The following is a 20,343-nucleotide window of genomic DNA, read 5'->3' on the forward strand; positions in this document are numbered from 1 at the left end:
TAGTATCCAATCTAAGATACAAATGTTCCTTTTTACTTAAGCCTTAGCTCTTCGTGTCATGAATCAATATCCAAAAAGACATTCACAAATATAATTATGTAAATACATCGTGTTTCGTACATGGAAATATTATTCACGTGTAGAAATACCAAATTGCATTTGAGCGACCAAAAACCGATACCTTCACAAGCAACGCCTAATTGATAAGTACATAAGTAGACAGTAGTGTAGTTGCAAGAGTTCACATGATCGGCATTCGAAAAACATGCTACGTGACCGATAAACCCGCTAGTGGTGTTTTGTCTCCACGAGGTACTAGCTGTAACATATCTGAAACAGAATGTGATCAGTTTTATTCTTCCAACAATTCCTCTGGATACATACCAACTATTTATGTGTAAGTTTATAAGGTTATACAACTACTTCAACATACTTCTTCGGTATCATGTATGTACTTTGTTTCACCAAAGAACTATACATCAGTAAAACATGAGTGAATTAAAATATTAATATGGTTTTGTTAACCACAGCTTCAAATAAGCTATGTTCTGTACAGTAAAACCGTGCGTTATAATCATAGTATTAATTATGATGTGCTATACTTCATGAGTGCAATCCAGCTATTTCTCTGGAACAATTGTTGTTGTTTTTTTAATCCAGTGAGTCATCATTTCAATTAAACGTTGGATTAATATAAAGAAGTGAACCTCCAGCTGCTGAAGCAGTATTGCATTCTCATTATATACAATAAGTTGGTCCTTTATTTAAGGCAAATGACCGATTGCCAAAACAGTACGAAACAGCACAATACGAAACAACATACGCACATGGAAGAATAAAGCTGTAGTCATTGGTCAATGCAAAGCATTAGGGGATATATATATAAATAAAATAAAACATCATAGCATTGGAACTCATATTAACCACAATGATAGGAAGGAGACCAGAGCAATATAGTTACATTTGTTTGAGGAACGATAAAATGAAATTGCGAACAAATGTCAACCATATCCCTTCTTTTTAGAAAAAGATTTAAGAATATAGCATCATATAGTTCATATTTCTGATCCTCATCGTGCAAATACAGGAAGAAGCAGCAATAATGGGTGTAAAAGATTTATATTACACAACTTTGTTGTTTATGTGACTGCTAAAAAATAAATCAAACAAGAAACGCCCGTCATAGAGAAAATATTATATATATAAAGTTTAGTGATACGATAAAGTAAATTTTGAAAACACAGATACACCGTTGATAAATAAACTAATATAAACATTCAGAAGAAGTAATACCAGAAAAAACCCGCAAGAAATGTAATACTTAAATGCAAACAATATTCGGCAAAAACTGCACAGTAGTATATTATATTGTTAAATCCCTATTAATATGCACTAATTCGTTCATACGACTCTTAACTCCAATTTTGGATCTGCAACAAATAAAAGTAAAGCTATTGGTATCGGAATATTTTTGCTCTTTACATACTTCACTTAATTTAATATTTAATGTTAAGGTACCATACAAAAATCGTGTATTAATGTTTGAACATTCCTCGGTCATTTTCATACGTTGCATTAAAATTGCTATTTAGAAAAAAATATCTACGTGGAAATCGTATGAACTCGCTTTTAATGATGGCATGCAAACAATAAAAGGACGTCAATACTTATAGTTATGTTTAATCCTGTTATTTTGTTTATACAGGAGAAATACGAGTACTCCCTTTAAACTCCGTATGTTATCGTTTTCTATAATTAACATGCGATCTTGAATATAATAATTTTCAAGGAAATTACACTGTCACTATTGTCACTATTAATTGTAGTATATACACTACGACGATAGTATTTTCAGATTAGTTGAATGACTATCACTAAGAGGTATGTAAAATGAAATATTAGCTTATTTCTTAATGCTATTCACATCGGATTCACTTCCTCAGAGATTAAATGATTGCCCCCCTCCGCAAATTTACAATATAAATATTTTTCAAATAAAATACTCCTCACACATTAAAGACATTTAGGTTGTTCAAGATAAAACAAAGCTCTACACATTATTATGAATTTTTTTCCATATCTTTTTTATTTACAACACTGCGCCTTAATTTAACGCACACCATACAGCTCTTTTACTTAAATGAAGAAGCCCTAGATAATTAGTAAAACATAAAATTACTTTTTATTATTATAGTTAAACAAAATAAAAAATCATGTTTTTAAGAGTATCAAAACGTATCAACAAAAACATTTTATACGAACAAACGACTAGTCTAAATGTTCTGGCATACAAAAAGCAATTGTAGACGTATCCTTGGTTAATCAACTGTTTTGCAAGCCAGTGAAATTGTTGTATTGAATTGAGTTTCTGGTTTGAAAAAAAAATCAAAATAAATGATATATTTTAAGAATATTATGCGCACTCCCTTCTTAATCAATAAGAGTTTTATAACAAAATTTATAACTTAAATAAAATACACAGACGCGACTTGATCTATCTTAGTCAACTAGTATTTTATACAAGGTGAGATAAAATGATGATTAACGCGCACAAAATTGGAATGCAGTTGAATAATTTGTTTCCCATTTTGAGGTTATAACGCAAGAAGAAGAAAATATACACGGACATTAGAAAAAATGCCGTCAATTATGATTTTCTTCTTAACAATGACATATATTGGGTATTGGTACTAACACATACAAGAACTGGCGCATTAAAAATTCGGTTCTGCAACTGTAAAGAAAACGGACGAAAAACGAGATTCGTCTTAGAAATTGACAGGCAAGCACTTTCAATGAACGCGACGTTACCAATGCATTCCAAATAAACTACGGAAATATGCCTATCTTTACAGGTTATTTATTTGTCGTTTAACTAATTTCATCAAATTCAAATCATTTAGATCTCAAAATCACAAACGCTGCCAATGAAATATGCGGCATAGAAACAAAATTGCCAAGAACAACTTGTAATTTAATGCCTTATTTCACACGATTTTTTCGGCGAACCCTCTACAAAATATCTTCAAATATTGTGTATTCGTTATATAACAGGAAGATGGTAAACCTGTTTTGCTCACCCAAGTCGACATCGTGATGCATTAATTATCTTATATTTGATATTTGTTTATGCAAAATAAGGAAACACGTTACCAGCTGGCGGGCCCATTTTAACCACACATTCAAGATATGAATGCCAATATAATTATGATGATACATACTAAATAACGAACGTCTTTATTAAACTGTTTTGATCACGGGAACATAAGTTGAACAGATATTTTGCATGACCACGACATGATGCTTAAAAACAAAACATGCAGCTAGAGAAAACGGTTTAAAGCATTTCAGGTAAATGTTTTTCGGAAAACAAGTTAACTTTGTGGTGGCGCGTATTTTGACCCCAGGGAAATATTTTACCAAACGTTGTACAGAACCATCACGTGACGTTACGTAGCAAATACCTAAGTTCTAGACCTTACAGTTACAAATCACTGACCGACATTATTGAAAACAGTCAGTACGTCGAGGTGGGGCAAATTTTGAGCCCACCGATATGTTTGGAGGGACTTTAATAAAGGTTTGAAAACGAGTCTTTAAAAACATGTGATCCCGAGGCCTGGTAAATAATTTTCAAAAGATGCAATATTTAAATAATCTTTGTATCGGATATCTTAACGATCCTTCATTAAGAAAACGTTATGTGCAATAGAGCTACAAACAACTGGTGGAGCGGGTCAGTTTTCAATTATAATCCATACCCAACATTTTGAAAATACTCCGATTGAAAAAAACCGGCTAGGTTGCAAATGATAGATATTTGTATGAACTTGTGGCATATTCGTAAGCATGTTTTTATTAGTTAAATAGCATGGACGCCATGAGTTGACAGTTTTCATTGAATAAGATTAATGAAAAGTTTGTTCATATTTAATTCACTCAAATAAGTTTTTGGTTGACCCTCTGGGAAATGTTCAGGAATTGTTCAAAACTATGGTTGATTGAAAGTGGCGTAACCATTTAATATTTATTTCAAAATATTTATTCAAGCATACAAAAGCATAAGGTTGCTTACCTGAGAGCTTCAGTAACTAAAGTACTCTAAGCAGTTTTAGTGATCTTTGTTTAAAAAAATATTAGTAGGGGAAATTTCATGAACAGGGAAAATGGGGTTTCTTTAGAGCTGTAAATTGTGTTGTTAGTTTTAAAAAGTGTTTGCCAAATCGGGAAAGAAAACATATTTATCAAGGGGTTTAAGAAGATTCGCTGGTCCAAATGGCGTTTAATGTGACAAAGATGCATTTGTCTCAAAAGGAAAGTACCATATTGTTTTCAATTGCTACCGTTCCGATTTTTTAAAAAGCCATCCTTTACAAAAGGACTGTGTTTTAAGTTATAGGTTTTCACACAAACCACAGCCAAAAGTATTCATTACCGAATCTGAGATCAATGTACCCGTTACATTAAATACAGTATTCTGCAATAGGAAATTTATTTTAAAACTCCTGCCGAGACAGGTACGCGCAATATGAAATATTCTATGGACAGAAGCAAGAAATTTCGTTTTGCGACATATTTATTAGAATAAATTAACATAGTATGCTCTTTTTTCTTGCAAGCAATCTATTGGAGGTGTCTTTAAAAAGTGTCATATGTATGCCTAGAATAGTTAAGGTTTTTAGAATCAAGTTAAGTGAAATGTTCTTGTTGGGTATCTTTTTTTATCTTATTATCATAAACTACTATAACAATAAGTATTAACATTAAAAAATAAACATCTTAAATAAAAGGCATTTAAAATAAAATGTCGGTTCATGCGAACAGCTTTTCAAGCGCATATTGTACAAATTATAGTGATGCTAGATTACGCTTTATTATGTCAGACATTTTTGTATTCTTAAATATTTCATTTCAATGACCATCTAAATATAATTTGTTATCATACATACTTTTTTCAAAACATATGTTTTTATTATTGTTCTTATTGACGAAATACATTTTAAAAATAGTACTTTGGTCAACTTTTATTCTCTGAATCTCCAAGTTTACTTCTAAAAGAGACATGATACTTTGTTTTACATAAATACTTATAATTGCCAATTAAAAATAATAACGGAAAAGTGTGCACTCTTGACAGCACCCAACATAACAATAGATGTTAAAACTACAAGTATTGTTTGCCATTTACATTAAAATATCAATGCGTTATATAATAACAAAAACAAATGAAAATCATAAGCTTGATTTGGATATCAATGTTGCAGTAAATATCTTCAAAAGTCATCTTTAGTCCATTTAATCAGAATTATTTAAAGAAACATTTAGCGTTAATGTTAACTATCACATATCAGATGTTGTTGCTGTTGTTTTGACTGTATACATTTATAATGTAATATTTTAAAGGGATCACGGATGTTCACAAATGAAAGGGGGGACCTTCTATTAAATGAAATGTTCATATTTTACACTGAATTTTCGTTCCATTTATACAAATTATAAAAAAATACATTTTCATTGATAGTCATGACAGTGTATGCACTTTTTATTGTAAATATTAATGATAACGAAACATATATCTCACTGATGAATGCTGTATTCCGAAAACCGTCATTTAGTGTTTCCATTTTTCTCGCTTAAATATGCCATGAAATAAACTATAATATGTTAAATAAGACAATGTTTATAGTCACAATGAAGTTATTTTACCTTTTTGAAAACAATTCAAATAAACCTTGCCACCAGGCCAATCTAAAATAAGAAACCTTATAATTTAACAGTTTTTACTTTGTATTGAATGCCATTGAGATGATCCAAGTGTTTATACTTTTGTTTTTTAAAAATGTTCTGATAGTGCTTCTGTACTAACATGGTAAATAGCATTTCTGATGACTAAATTCATTTAAATTATCATTCACTACTATTGTTCACTTATAGATCGACTAGCATGAACTAAATACCACTTTTCGATATCCATCAGAAAAAAAAAATAATTAAAAACATAATGTTAATAATTTGACCGCAAATACAAGTCCCTTTATTTCAAATAGGTTACTAGGTTTTCAATTGCAAACTTGTCAAAAAGTCAATATACAAACGGACAAACCAATTGGCAGTACACATTGTGACTATGCACTGTCTTCTCTTGTCCGATTTTTATATAATATATTAACTTTAAAGGGGCCTTTTCACATATTTTGGCGTGTTTTGAAGTTTGTCATTAAATGCTTTATATTGATAAATTTAAACATTGAATCTTAAAAGCTCCAGTAAAAAATCAAGAATAAAATTTAAAAAAGAGTAAAAGGTAACCCTCAGTAGGACTCGAAACACTGACCCCTGGAGTCCTGGAATAAACAGTCTACGCTTTAGACCTCTCGACCATCCTTTCTTTTACTATTCATAGCGTATTTAACACTTCATATACGCGATCCTCGTAGTTTCACAAATTATAACGACAACAACAGAGCTCTCCAAATCATTCAATCGTTTCGCGTTGCAACGTTTTATAATTTACAGGGTTTTTATTCGTCAAAAGATGCATATAAAGGCTATTTTAGAGCATGGTAAATGTTAAGTATTACGGTTTCCTCAGAAATATCATAACATAACTATAACTTTAAACATTCATATAGGAAATTCATCTGACTTGTGCTCCAGTTTCATGATTATGAAATGTTAATTTATAATTCGGGACACTAGGATTTCATCTTTATTCGCTAAAAAACGGTGTTTGTGGTTAAAAAGTAATGACACTTTTAAAAACTATTTTAAACGGTATACGTAAAGATTAAAGTTTGCACTTAAATATTCATATTTATATACGGTATCTTGAATGTTCTTATCAAATGACAAATTGTAGAATTTAAAAAATGTTTGAAAAAAGGTTGTTTCCCGATCGCGAAGCCAAATAGTAAAACAAACTGCTTAGTGTTATCCCGCAAATTTCCAGATCGGGTAATATCCTCCACACTAAATTTGATTCTGACCTTTCTTTTTACTTTGAACCATTTTAAAACTCACGCGAAATAGCATGAGAACAAATGTTTTATATAAAGTGTGATATTGATTGGGCAAAAGGCTTTTTCTTCTTGAGTATTCACAATAGTTCAACGACATATGAGGCAAACTGCGTCATCTTGTTATCTTTTCAAACGCCGGAACAGCTTTCAAACGATATTTCATAGGAAAAGTTTTGAAAATTGGACGAACCATGCGACGTCTGGAATATTCACTTGGATTTACTATAGCCATATAAGGTTAACTGCCCCGCAAATGTGCAGCCAAGTTTTACAACGGACCGAAACCAGTTTCATACTCGGCCGAGTTATCATCACAACACATTTTCTGAGCATGTGTAATGACGATTGGACAAAACGTTCGATTTCCAGAGTGTTGTCAACGTTTCACTGTGGCAATGTTAGAGATAAGTATTGATGCAAATCATCAAAGGGCGTCGGGAATTTCAGTGTAAAAGGCACTCAATGAAGTTACATGGAACGATTTTTTCTACTGTAAATATTAATATATTGGCAGATTATTTTAAACAAAATAGAAAAAGATACTGGTATAACCATTATATATGAGTGTGTGTTATAACGCCCAACTAACCATTATCTTTGATGTTGTGTTATAACCCCCAAATAACCATTATCTATGATTTTGTGTTGTAACCCCCAAATATTTCATAGTTCATTTTATTTACAATGGTTTCCTTTTTTTAGTGGCATCCGTGTGCAGTTTTCATTAATGGAACATAACTGTGTATGTTTTAAAAATCTGCTTCATCTTGTAAGCGTAATTTCATATTTGTTTCAACTTCAAGGGGAGATGATTCTGGACTTATTCTTACGTTTGCTCATTTACGATAGGGGTAGAGTACTCATTGATATAAAATCACTGTTAAAGTTTTAATGTGTTTACGACCACCCCCACACTCTCACACATATATTTCATGGGCATAATATCAACAAAAAATGGTTAAAATAAACCAGCATATTTATTTGAACTAAAATGTCTACATCTAAACCAAAAGTTAACATAGAACACAAATAAAATAACTTGATTCTACTGGGGCTTGAACATTGGGCTTCTCAAATGTGAAGCGAGCGTGTAACCACTACACTACGGATCCGCTTGAAAAATCACCTTCTAACTAAGATATTAATAAGCTATTAATAGTCGGTTAAAATGTAAACCCGGAAGTTTAAACACTGGATAGTGAGCGGGGTTAAAGGTCCATACCAAAGGGTCCATACCACTAGCAAGATACGGGTCAGGACTGCGGCCTTCTATATGTGGTTCTTCAAAATAGAATCTGTAGGAGGACTTGATAGTAATGAGACTGGGTGCTGTGCTGGTGCTCATCATAGATAAGCGGCTGCTTCCGTTATCAAGACTCATTATTACAATTAATAATACGTGTCGCGCTTCGCGCTCTATAGCGCCTTTATTAGTAACTAGGTGGTTGCTAGGATAGTGGAACAAAGAAGGTTTTAATGTGTTTACGAACCCCCCCACCCTATCACACATATATTTCATTGGCATAATAAAAACAAAAAATGGTTGCAATAAAACAGCATATTTATTTTAACTAAAATGTATACATCAAACCAAAATGTTAACATAGAACACAAATAAAATAATTTGATTCTACCGGGGCTCGAACCTTAGTCCTCTAACATGTGAAGACAGCGTGTAACCACTACACTACGGAACCGCTTGAAAAATCACCATCTAACAAACATATTAAGGTAGTGGGAGCCTAATGGGTACTTTTCCAGAAACACTCTATGTTAATATTTCCATATAGTAAATTGTATACCACAACTAATTGCAAAATTTTAAAACTTTTTACCAGCCGGTTAACTTTTTATACTTGGTTAAATACACCTACCCCTTGACTCGGTTGGGCGTTTTCTATGGATTTACCCTATATCCAAACATGGGCTGTTTGTAAAATGCATGCCCGCATATGGGCTGTCAGTTGTACTGGCGTTATTGTGTGAATAAGTTTTTTGTCACTGACCTTGACCTTTGAACTAGTGACTTGAAAATCAATAGGTGTCATCTGCCAGTCGTGATCAATGTACCTAAAAAGTTTCATGATCATAGGCCTTATTATTCTTGAGTTATCATCAGGAAGCCATTTTACTGTTTCGATTCACCGCGACCTTGACCTTTGACCTAGTTACCTGAACATTAATAGTGGTAATCTGCCAGTGATGATCAATGTATATATGAAGTTTCATGATCCTAGGCGTAAGCATTCGTGAGTTATCATCCGGAAACAATTTTACTATTTCGAGTAACTGTGACCTTGACCTTTGATCTAGTGACCTGAAAATCAATAGGGGTCATTTGCCAGTCATGATCAATCTATGTATGAAGTTTCATGATTCTAGGTCTAAGCCTTCTTGAGTTATCATCCGGAAACCATCTGGTGGACGGACCGACGGACAGACCAACCGACCGACGGACTGACCGACCGACATGAGCAAAACAATCTACCCCTCTTCTTCGAAGGGAAGGACTCAGTTGGGCGTTTTCTATGGATTAACCCTATATCCAAACAAGAGCTGATTGTAAAACATGCATGCCCTACATATGGGCTGTCAGTTGTACTGGCAGCCATTGTGTGAATAAGTTTTTTGTCATTGACCTTGACCTTTGACCTAGTGACTTGAAAATTAATAGGTGTCATCTGCCAGTCGTGATCAATGTACCTATGAAGTTTCATGATCCTAGGCCTTATTATACTTGATTTATCATCAGGAAACCATTTTACTGTTTCGAGTCACTGTGACCTTGACCTTTGACCGAGTGACCGGAAAATTAAAAGGGGGCATCTGCCAGTCATAATCAATGATCCTATAAAGTTTCATGACCCTAGGCGTAAGCATTCTTGAGTTATCATCCTGAAACCATTTAACTGTTTAGAGTCACTGTGACCTTGACCTTTGACCTAGTGACCTTTTAATCAGTAGGGGTCATCTGCCAGTCATGATCAATGTACCTATGAAGTTTTGTGATTCTAGACGTAAGCATTCTTGAGTTATCATCCGGAAACCATTTTACTGTTTAGAGTCACTTTGACCTTGACCTTTAACCTAGTGACCTGAAAATCGATAGGGGTCATCTTCTAGTCATGATCAATGTACCTGTGAAGTTTCATGATCCTAGGCGTTAGCATTCTTGAGTTTCATCCGGAAACTATTTTACTATTTCGAGTCACTGTGACCTTGACCTTTGACCTAGTGACCTGAAAATCAAAAGGGATCATCTGCCAGTCATGATCAATCTATGTATGAAGTTTCATGATCCTAGGCCTAAGCGTTCTTGAGTAATCATCCGGAAACCATCTGGTGGACGGACTGACGGACGGACCGACCGACCGAACGACGGACCGACCGACCGACATGAGCAAAACAATATACCCCCTTTTCTTCGAAGGGGGGCATAAATATATATAGTTTTTGTAATGGGATATACATATATTTTGACAATTAACTTAATAAACGTACACGACTGGATTTTGTTAGTAGAATTAAAAATGTGTCATTGAAAGAGAATTGTCTCTTTGATGTCCAATAATATATGCACTTATCTGGATAAAATGGCAAAAGCGACAACAAATGTTTCAGTGACAAGAAACTTTAATTACGTTTTATGTCACTTGTAGAGTGATGCAATGCATATATTGTACATATTTATTCAACACAACATATTGTCTACACACTGAATGAATTTCAGGAAGTTTTACCGTTCCTATCTCAAGAAATTTTACTTTGAGTATGCCTTCCCCAATTCATTTTCACGCAATGAATTTAAGTTTAAATTTGTATATCACTTCTTTTTGGGGGTTTTCTAGTTGCTTATTAAAAGCTACAGTTATAAACCATGACATGTGAAGAAATTGAGCTAACGTTGAATTAATATTGATATAATAATACATTAACAAGAGCACCGAATAACGGGTGCCACGCTCGGCTGCTACGTAGCATAAAGATGTATAAGTTATCATGGTTCTTTTAACATGTAGCACACTAATATACAACTTATATTTTAATAAAAACAACCAGATTAATGACAACTAGATGTACATAATTTAGTATCAGTATAAAGCCATTGCGTGATTTTTGCTGGCCGCCTGTCATTTGAAAGCCATAGTATCTCGTTCCGTCACTTTTCGTCACTGACAAACTGGCCGATTTTAGAGACCACTTCAGATAAAATACTTATTTGCATTTGTGACTTTTGGTAGTCCCTCATTGTTTTTAGCAATGAAAGTATCCCTAAAGTCATCCTCTCCGGAACTAGAAAATATGGCTTTCAAGTGAAACAAGGCCAGTCCATATCCCGCAATGTTTTCAGCTGTTGGTCGATTAAGAGTTCCTCTAGGCAACAGCACGTCTAACAATCTAATGTTCTTTGCCTTTAAGGCTTTTCATGACCTAAACAAACTGAATTATGGATTGCAGTAACAGTAAAGTTGTGGGCCATATTGTCAGTAATTTTACATGTTTTAAGCAAAGATCCTAGTGCTTCAACATCATTAGGAACACTGTGGGCGTTGCAGGTTGCCTGGAGAACACGTTCACTAGATCTTCCTGTTTGTGTGACTGTCCAGGATACGATTTTTGAAAACCGGCAAAGAGTAAACAAAACTGCTCACACAATTACAAAACGTTTCAAAACAGTGTGTGTTCAGCAATGCACTAACCCAAACCGGAAAATCAAACCTGCGCCCATTATGAGCAACAAATATGGCTCTGGGAAACTTTGCAAGCCACATCATACAATCATGAAATAGTTGTTTTAATTGATACACTATCAACACTTCCACCATTTACACGCATTATGCCATGATCATCAACACAGATGCCAATCACTTTCTGAGCTTCGGACGAAATTGGAACTGTTGTCTTCACATATGTCGAGAACTTAAAACCCGTCTTCAAATGCACAGTAGCAATCTGAGTAATATCAGGCCTCGAACTGAAATACAAAATTAAATCACACAATGCTTATTTAATAAATTGTATAATTCCCTTTTAAGTTTCATTCTGACGCCTTATATGATCGTTGGTTATGAGAAAAAACAATTTTCAGCACAACAAGCACATTACATATTGAAAAGTCGTTGAACTCAAATTATAGCTTGTGAAAAGAATTCACCATTTATATGAATATCTCAGAATTTTAATATACCTATGCTCCCTCATAAGATTTATTACTGAAATTAATGAATATATTTTAAGAATTTGTAATATTAGGAATAGCTTTAAATATTTATAATAACAATCACAAATATTTTTAATAATGTGCCTGCTCTGGGGTTCTAACAGAAATATTTAAAAAAATATGTAATTTTACCAAACTTTGAACACAGTGCCTTTAATAAAACAATTATTATTAATATGTTTCATGTTCATCTGGAATAGGAAATAAGAAGACAGTTGATGGAAAAAATACTAAAATTTGGCACCAGAATAGTCAACAAACATTGAAGTTAGTTTTTACACTTACTCCATTTCCTTCTCATAAGCATAATTGGCAGCCTTGGTAGACGACGCAAAAAACCCAGCCCAAGCCTCCATCTTCTTAAGATTTCTATTTGCAATAAGCGTTATGTTTAGAGTTGTTAGGAAGTTATTTACCTTCACCGGCCTGCCCAAACTGACTTTCAATGCTGAAAAGAGAATTGAAAATGATAAGAACAGGAAAACGAAATAAGGCCGTAGTTACTTAATAATGACGTTACAATTTTTTTTCATAGAATCCATTCGTATCATCATTACATTATCAAATAACATGAATGAGCAATCAATTGGATTTAACTCACAAAAGCGAAACTAAATTTGAAAACTAAATATGATAGACGCCGGAATGTTTCCTTATATATTACACGATAAACAAATTTTCACTGGGAATGACACTTGGAAATTTAAGGGGTCTGAACATGTCTGGATCTGGAAGGGTACGTCGAAGAAACCAATTCTGGCTTTTACTCGGTGTGTAAGAAGTACAAAGATCAATGGCAATTGTACAATGATTAAACATTGATAGAAATGGCAGGTTGAAAAATGAAGACATGCATACCTGTTCCAAGCTTGGTATTTACGTCAAAGCATGGCATTCCCCTGATATTGAGATGGTGCTGTTTTCCATAAGCAACACGGTTGACTTTTCTACAGTCAGGGTTTTCACAAACAACGTACAAATAACCACTGAGGCCATTTTGTAGTTCGCCAACAATGTTATATATTGTCAAAGGAATTGGACACAGATTACAAAACTGACCATACTGTAATTTGTTTAGCAAAACCTTCCAGCTCAACGAGTCAATCAATCTTCTTCTATCCCCCCACACACTTCTGCTTAATCTTTTCACGCCATTTAGCAAATGCGAATAGCTTTTACGTGAGTAATTTTCACACATATCGCTATCGAAGAGCTCGGTTAATGAATAATTGTTATCGAAATCAACGTTTTCGATCGGTATTTGTTTCTTTTTTGATTTTGCAAATCGCTCGCTTTTATTTCGCACTTTCATTTTGCTAAGAAAATGTCAACAACCGTGACGTCATGAACACAAATATTTTATGAAACAAATTAATTTAACTTATTGTTGTAATGTATAGTTATTAAATCTTAACGTTTATTTCGTGTATTTAGTATAATTTCCGGACTTTACCGTAGATATCGCTTATAGCCGAAACGCTTTCCGAATACGGCGATATCGACCGACTATTCCCGATCTCACTAGGCACCTACTGCCTTAATAAGTGACTGTAGTGTAACGGTTATTAATAAAGCAATAAACCGTGTAATCGCTGTCGTCTTGTAAAATTGAAGAAAATACGCGTTAACCAAAACTCGAACAGCAAAAGTCTGCGCTATTGTTAGAAAAATCACAAAATAAATATATTTTGATTATGTTTTGTTTTTATACAAAACCAGAAAGTTTCGCGTATTTGCCCAGTCCCTGTGATCTTTCCCCTGTGATCAGTTGTGGACCAGGTATTAATTAAAACAATAAGCTTTGCATTATTGGCCATAAATGTTGTAATTAATTTATAGGCACAAATGCAGTACTTATTTACACTAATTTACACACAAAAATCACTACTATGCAAGATATTCTTAAAACAAAAATATATACATTGATGCGTAAAATAACTTCTCCTCCCATAAGCGAAAAAAATGCATTAAATACTAGTCGCCGCACTCCAGTGCGACGCCAATAATTCATCAGCACATGTAACCATAGTTATGACAATTTTTGTATGAAGAAAATACGAAATAACATGAATATTGTCCATACGGCCTTCTATCCGCAAATTAAGTGTCATCAATCGAGCTTGAGTTCTGTTTCAACTTTAGAAGGATCAATATATTAGTTTCCAGTTATTTCCGTAACCAAAGGAATCAGGGACCATGGAAAAACCTTTAGCCCCCTTCCGGTAAAACATGTAGACGCCTTAAAAAGCTATCAATAAAATGTATAGTCTGATGTTCCGTAGCTCGATCTATAAACGGTACATAAGAAAATCGTTAACAATTCCTAATGGTCCGCATTTTTGGCCGTATTCTTCCCAACTGCCATTGAGTCCACATCGATACATGAACTGAAACGTGGATGTCCCGTTGCTGCAGTTGCCTGTGTATAGATCACCATTGGCGGTAATGTTGACATGCTCAAATTGTCCATATGTATGTATTGCCGTTCGTGGACAACCTACAAACAGTTCATAGAAGACGCATAACCACAGTGCCGAATCAATTCACGGGTTTACATACGAGCTGGACATAATGTAAGCACACCGTTAAGAACTTTTTAAATGTCAAGTTATTGAAATAATTTTAAAAATCTGAAGTAATTTTTTCTTGCAGTTTGTTTGTGGCAATATCCTAATGTATAAGAATAATCATTAGATACGTCTGAAAGTGGAGAAAAAATGTCAAGTTGCGTGCAGTGCATAATAATTTTTTGAAACAGAACATAGGCTTATAAAATAAGTAATTCTGATGTATTTTACACTGCCATACGTAGCATAACAAGAGCACCGCATAACGGGTGCCACGCTCGGCTGTGAAAGCTTGTCAGATATTTTTTTAGAGGTCACAGTGACCTTGATCTTTGACCTAGTGACCCAACAAGATATGTGTTTGTCAGAAACACAATGCCCCTTACTGCGCCACTTTGAAATAAAATTTATATTTATCATTTGGCAGGTATAGACATCATCTCCCTTTAAAGCTTTATTACTTCCCTTGGATTTTATCCAATCCAGCCGGAGGGGGGAGGTATGTGGACAGTCAAAAATGACCAAGTCAGACATCACTGACAACCAAGGCCTGTGGTTTATCAAAGAGATCATAGCCAGAGTTCATCATGTATGTATGGACATAAGTCCACTGGTTTTTAATGAAAACTAGCATTCACAAATTAGAACAGGTAAGAAATGATAATTATATCAAGAGATGTGTTCGTCAGAAACACAATGCCCCCTCTTGCGCCGCTTTGAAATAAAATTGCTATTTATCATTTGGAAGGTATAGAAATCATCTCCCTTTAAAGCTTATTACTTCCCTTGAATTTTGTCCAATCCAACCGGGTTGGGGAGAGGGGAGGGTCTCACAGTCAATTATGACTATGTCAGACATCACTGACAACCAAGGCCTGTGGTTTTAAAGAGATCATAGCCGGAGTTGATCATGTATCTATGGACATAAGTCCACATGTATGTAATGAACATCAAAGAAATTATGATTATATTATTTAAAAAAAATGAAAAATCAATCATTTGAGTTATAAATAATCAAAATAATAAATCTGTACAGTAACTGTGAAAAAAACTTCAATTCTTGGTAAGGAAATATATAATATGAGATTTAAAATTATATAAATTACTTCCCTTGAAAATAATTGTCTCTAACAAATCTCTATTTTTAGTAGCAAATAATTAAAAGCCACTACCGTGACTGTGATTGACCACTCGAAATGTGCAGCTCCATGAGATACACATGCATGCCAAATATATAAAGTGGCTATGTTCAATATTGAATAATTTTCTCCCTTTTTAAAGCTTATAACTTCCCTTAAATTTTATTTTTTCCCGTAGACCGGATGACCTTGACCTTGACCTTTTACCACAATGTGTTTGTCAGAAACACAATGCCGCCTACTGCGCCGCTTTGATTTATTTAACAAAAATACATACGTGGGCAGGTCAGATAACTAGGTCTATTAAAAGCTTATTACTTCCCTTGACTTTGTTTTTTCGAGCCTAGACCTTGAAGGATGATGTTCACCTTGCAATTTTACCACTCAAAATGTGCAGCTCCATGAGATACAAATGCATGCCAAATATCAAGGTGCTATCTTCAATATTTAAAAAGTTATGGCCTATGTTAAGGTTTTAGAACGACGCCTACGGCGGACGGCGGACGACGAGCTGGCTATGACAATAGCTCGGGTTTTCTCCGAAAACAGCCTCGCTAAAAATGTGTCTTGTATGCACTAGTTAACGTTCTTCAGAAAAAAAAATTTAAAACGTTTTTTGAAAAAGCACCACTTACTGGTGTGTTTACATCCATTAACGTTTAATATGGAACCCCACAAAGTTACGTGATCTTGCATCCTGATAACCATGCGGTTTAAGTAAAACAAAAGTTACTTGTGTTGTTAGCATAATTAAATAAGACATTATTTTATGATTACTTGCATCACAAGTTCAGATGTATTTATATCATTATTTTAACCGATGCACATTAATTACAAAGATAACGTGCTAACACATTCATATATATTTATTGCGCTGTATTACCTGTACACATCAGACCAACATCCGACAAATGCGAACAAAATACACCCGTGTCGCTGGAGCACATATGGATTGTTTGCTCTGTTCCCCTGCAGGCAATTTGTGAGTAAAATATGGGACCAATGCCATATCCATAGCGACTACCCGTGTAGTATTCTAAGGCACTGTGAATGAAAACAAAAAAATACACGCTTTGCATATTCAAGAAAATTCAAAATATTGCACTTATTTCTCAAAGCATGTAAAAATTGGCATTTGTAAACAACAAGCACGGAATAACAAATGCACCTCAGATTTGAGTGAAGCATTCTACACAGGACATCTGCGTCACGGATGTCAAAGTTGCCCTCATAACAAATAGTTCCCCAGGTACCATTAATTAGAATTTCTACTCGTCCTTCTAGTTCACTATTACCGCCAACCAATCGGATGTCTTTGCCGGTAAAGTTGTCTAAAATGAGCAAAGAAGTGAATATCATTTTCTCGGTGTTGAATGCAAATGTTATAATTCATATAAATTCGTTTAGCATGTTTGATGAATCCCAATATATATGTTTACCAATTGTTAAACAATTGACTCGTGTTTCAGTATTATACACACATTTAAAACAATATATTTACCAAATTTCTTACATGATCGGACTGAAACATCTTCTGTGTGTACACTATCTTGCTGCCAGAAGACAACTGGAAAAATATTAAACAATATGCATCACCATTAGCATGCTAAATTACATTTTAAGCGAGTCTTAAATCACATAAACAGTCTATTTATTTTTTAAGAGTTTTGACTTATTGTAGGTGCTTCATTATTATAGAAAATAATGTGTTAGCGTGAACGCGAAAGAAACACCAAACACACTATGTGTCTGTCACTGATATATATTTATAGCAAAAGATAACATTCAATCTTACCAAGAATGCATGCAATAATCAGCATCTTCGTGAAGAGTCCGTGATAGTATAATGCAAATGCTCGTCAGTTATTATACATGTCTGAAGTAAAAATACGGTAATACATTATTAATTCAAGTAAGGGATATTAAAAAAGCATTTAAACATGATAAGCCCAGCCTTTTTAACTACGATTTTAGAATTGTAATACGTCATTTTAAGCCTCTGTTCTTTTTTCGCGCATTTCCAATCGCTATTGTTCTCTGCATTAAACATAACACAATTAATAAAGAAATAATACCATACAATTAATGGTTTATGATCATGACTTTTGACAAAGCATTATTTATTTGGTGTATGTTTATTCATATATGAATTAAATATACATTTATGATTGAAAATGGCGCATAACAAGTGGAATAAAGAACATATAAGCACACACGTGCTTTTATCTCCCCCCAGAAAACCAGAAACAAATATCTCGTCGTAAGTCATTGACGATGCTGCTTCAGCAGCTCGTCTAAGTTATCATACCATGAAAAAATTCTTTACAACGGCGAGCTATGTAAAAGACCGAGCCAGTCCGATTGAGATAGCGTCGATTTTCTAATCGACATATCTCGCTGATTAGCATTGATAACATTCTCCAGCAGAGTTGTCGTTCATGCATCAACATAGAGTATGACTAAAATGCGTATATGACTAATATCGGCGGATATGACTGTAAAGTGCGGATATGAACAGATAATGGCTTTTTAAATGTATTTTCCTTTATTTGTGTGATATGAAAATCGTTTTGTGACAAAAATACACGTCGCTAATGTGTAATGTTACGATCGAATGAATTTAAAAGTGTTTTTCATTGGCATTTTAATTTCAGTAACTCCAAATTAATATCCGCGAATATGAACGACCAGTCAGACCACTGCTTTTATTAAATTGCTCTATTTTGAGGTAGTCTTAACATATTTATCAAATATTGTGAATATTTAATTCAACAGTGATTTGTTCATAACAAAACTGCCAAAAAAACGCATAAATATTACCTATATTCGTTCATATTCGCACTTTTCATTCATATCCGCGGATATGAGTCATATAAACATTTTAGACGGACCGCTCAAGGTCATACAACAATGGCCGCGCCCATGAGAGAATGTTCACACTCGTGTCAAAACATTCTTACAGCATACATCGGCTTGTTTGGCTATTTAGAAACTGTCATTTAGGATATATGAGTTATTTATTAACTAAACCTCCGCTAATTTCAACAATGGGTTGAGTTCGAAGGATACATTCGATGTTTATGCAGGATTTTCTGGATCTTGACAGCTTGACACGGCAAAACTGGTATTTTTAATTATCAATTTAAGTCACATTTCGCTTTGTAAATTGTATTCGAGCATTTTGCGACTTATTGAATGACTATGATACCCAATATCAACCTATCACATGGGATTTGCAGATCACCAAGCTGTCCTGAAAACATTGATTACAAAGTCTTTACTCATATTACGGGTTTGTATTATTTCTTCTTTCTATTTTAGTACAGTCGATTGGTGTATGGCGGAGTTTAGTGAGTAACGGATAGGTTAAAAGTTTTTTGCAAAATACTTTTATTTATGTAAAAATTTATAGTTTTCTATGAATTGAATACAAAATGCCTATCATTGTTCAGTCGATTCATGTTTTAGTTGACGTGTGTCAATGTTCAACTTACAATTGTTTCTTTTTACGAAAGCAAAACAAGGTCCCGTTATGTACGCACCGTTTTTTAGACGAAAAGAAAAGTGAAGACGTATGGTTTCCTGAATTTTGCAGATTTTGTTTGGTAAGCATTATGTTCATTGATGTAATATTGCAGTATAATGTGTCCTTTCTAAAAATAAGAATGCTCAGAAACCAAATTGATGCGTTCCACATAAAATAAGCATGAGAGCTGTAACTCGTAATTTAGTGAATAACGGACATATGGCGACACATATTCGGGAATGTGGGGATTGTCTCAAACTAAATGAAAACTCAATTGATGTTGTCCAATACGCATGTGGGTAGCGCGTGGCTATGATATGTATTAGTAAAAACATCATTTTGAATGAAAAATAATACAATTATAACGTAAAATCGATTTCTCTGAAAACATAGTTTTCATTATCAAATATATATAACAAGGTATTCAACTCAAAACGACCCGAATATAGGGTGCGTCGCTTTGAACAGCCATTTCTTCATCCATTGTGCAGCGATATCCATGAACTCGGTCTAATTAAACGCAGACATGAAGTTCCTTTTCTGGAAATGTACCTATCTTGCAATATGTTTTACAAATGCTGGGTAAAACTTCAAGAAATAACACGATACACATGTAATCCGATAAAGACATAAGCAATCCGGTAATTGCTGAATTAGTTTACCCTGAAATTTGCGCTGTAAACAAAAATATTTGTCGGAATTTTAAAACCGCTGGCATGTTTCAATAGGAAAGACATTTGTCTTTCGAGGTTTAAAGGTTTAATTACTGAATGCAAGGTGTTTACGTTGAAATGAGACTCGAAGTCCTTAGCTATCCGTTATACACCAATCGACTGTATAACATATCATTTTTTAGTCAAATGAACTGTGT

General features: G+C 34.0%; 1 long non-coding RNA gene across 3 annotated transcripts in view; it reads right to left on the reverse strand.

The window, feature by feature from the left end:
- Positions 1-7,977: 7,977 nt before the first annotated feature.
- Positions 7,978-20,343, reverse strand: part of LOC127873548 (uncharacterized) — a 34,375-nt gene continuing 22,009 nt past the window's right edge. For all 3 annotated transcript variants that reach the window (XR_008046232.1, XR_008046234.1, XR_008046233.1), the window contains exons 2-7: positions 17,742-17,822; positions 17,460-17,513; positions 17,115-17,277; positions 16,830-16,990; positions 12,526-14,737; positions 7,978-11,994 (exon numbers count right to left, since the gene is read on the reverse strand). This is a non-coding gene — a long non-coding RNA (uncharacterized LOC127873548). The remainder of the gene's footprint in view (positions 11,995-12,525; positions 14,738-16,829; positions 16,991-17,114; positions 17,278-17,459; positions 17,514-17,741; positions 17,823-20,343) is intronic.

The sequence above is a fragment of the Dreissena polymorpha genome, chromosome 3, assembly GCF_020536995.1.
Source record: "Dreissena polymorpha isolate Duluth1 chromosome 3, UMN_Dpol_1.0, whole genome shotgun sequence".
In the NCBI taxonomy this organism is placed as follows: Eukaryota; Metazoa; Mollusca; class Bivalvia; order Myida; family Dreissenidae; genus Dreissena; species Dreissena polymorpha.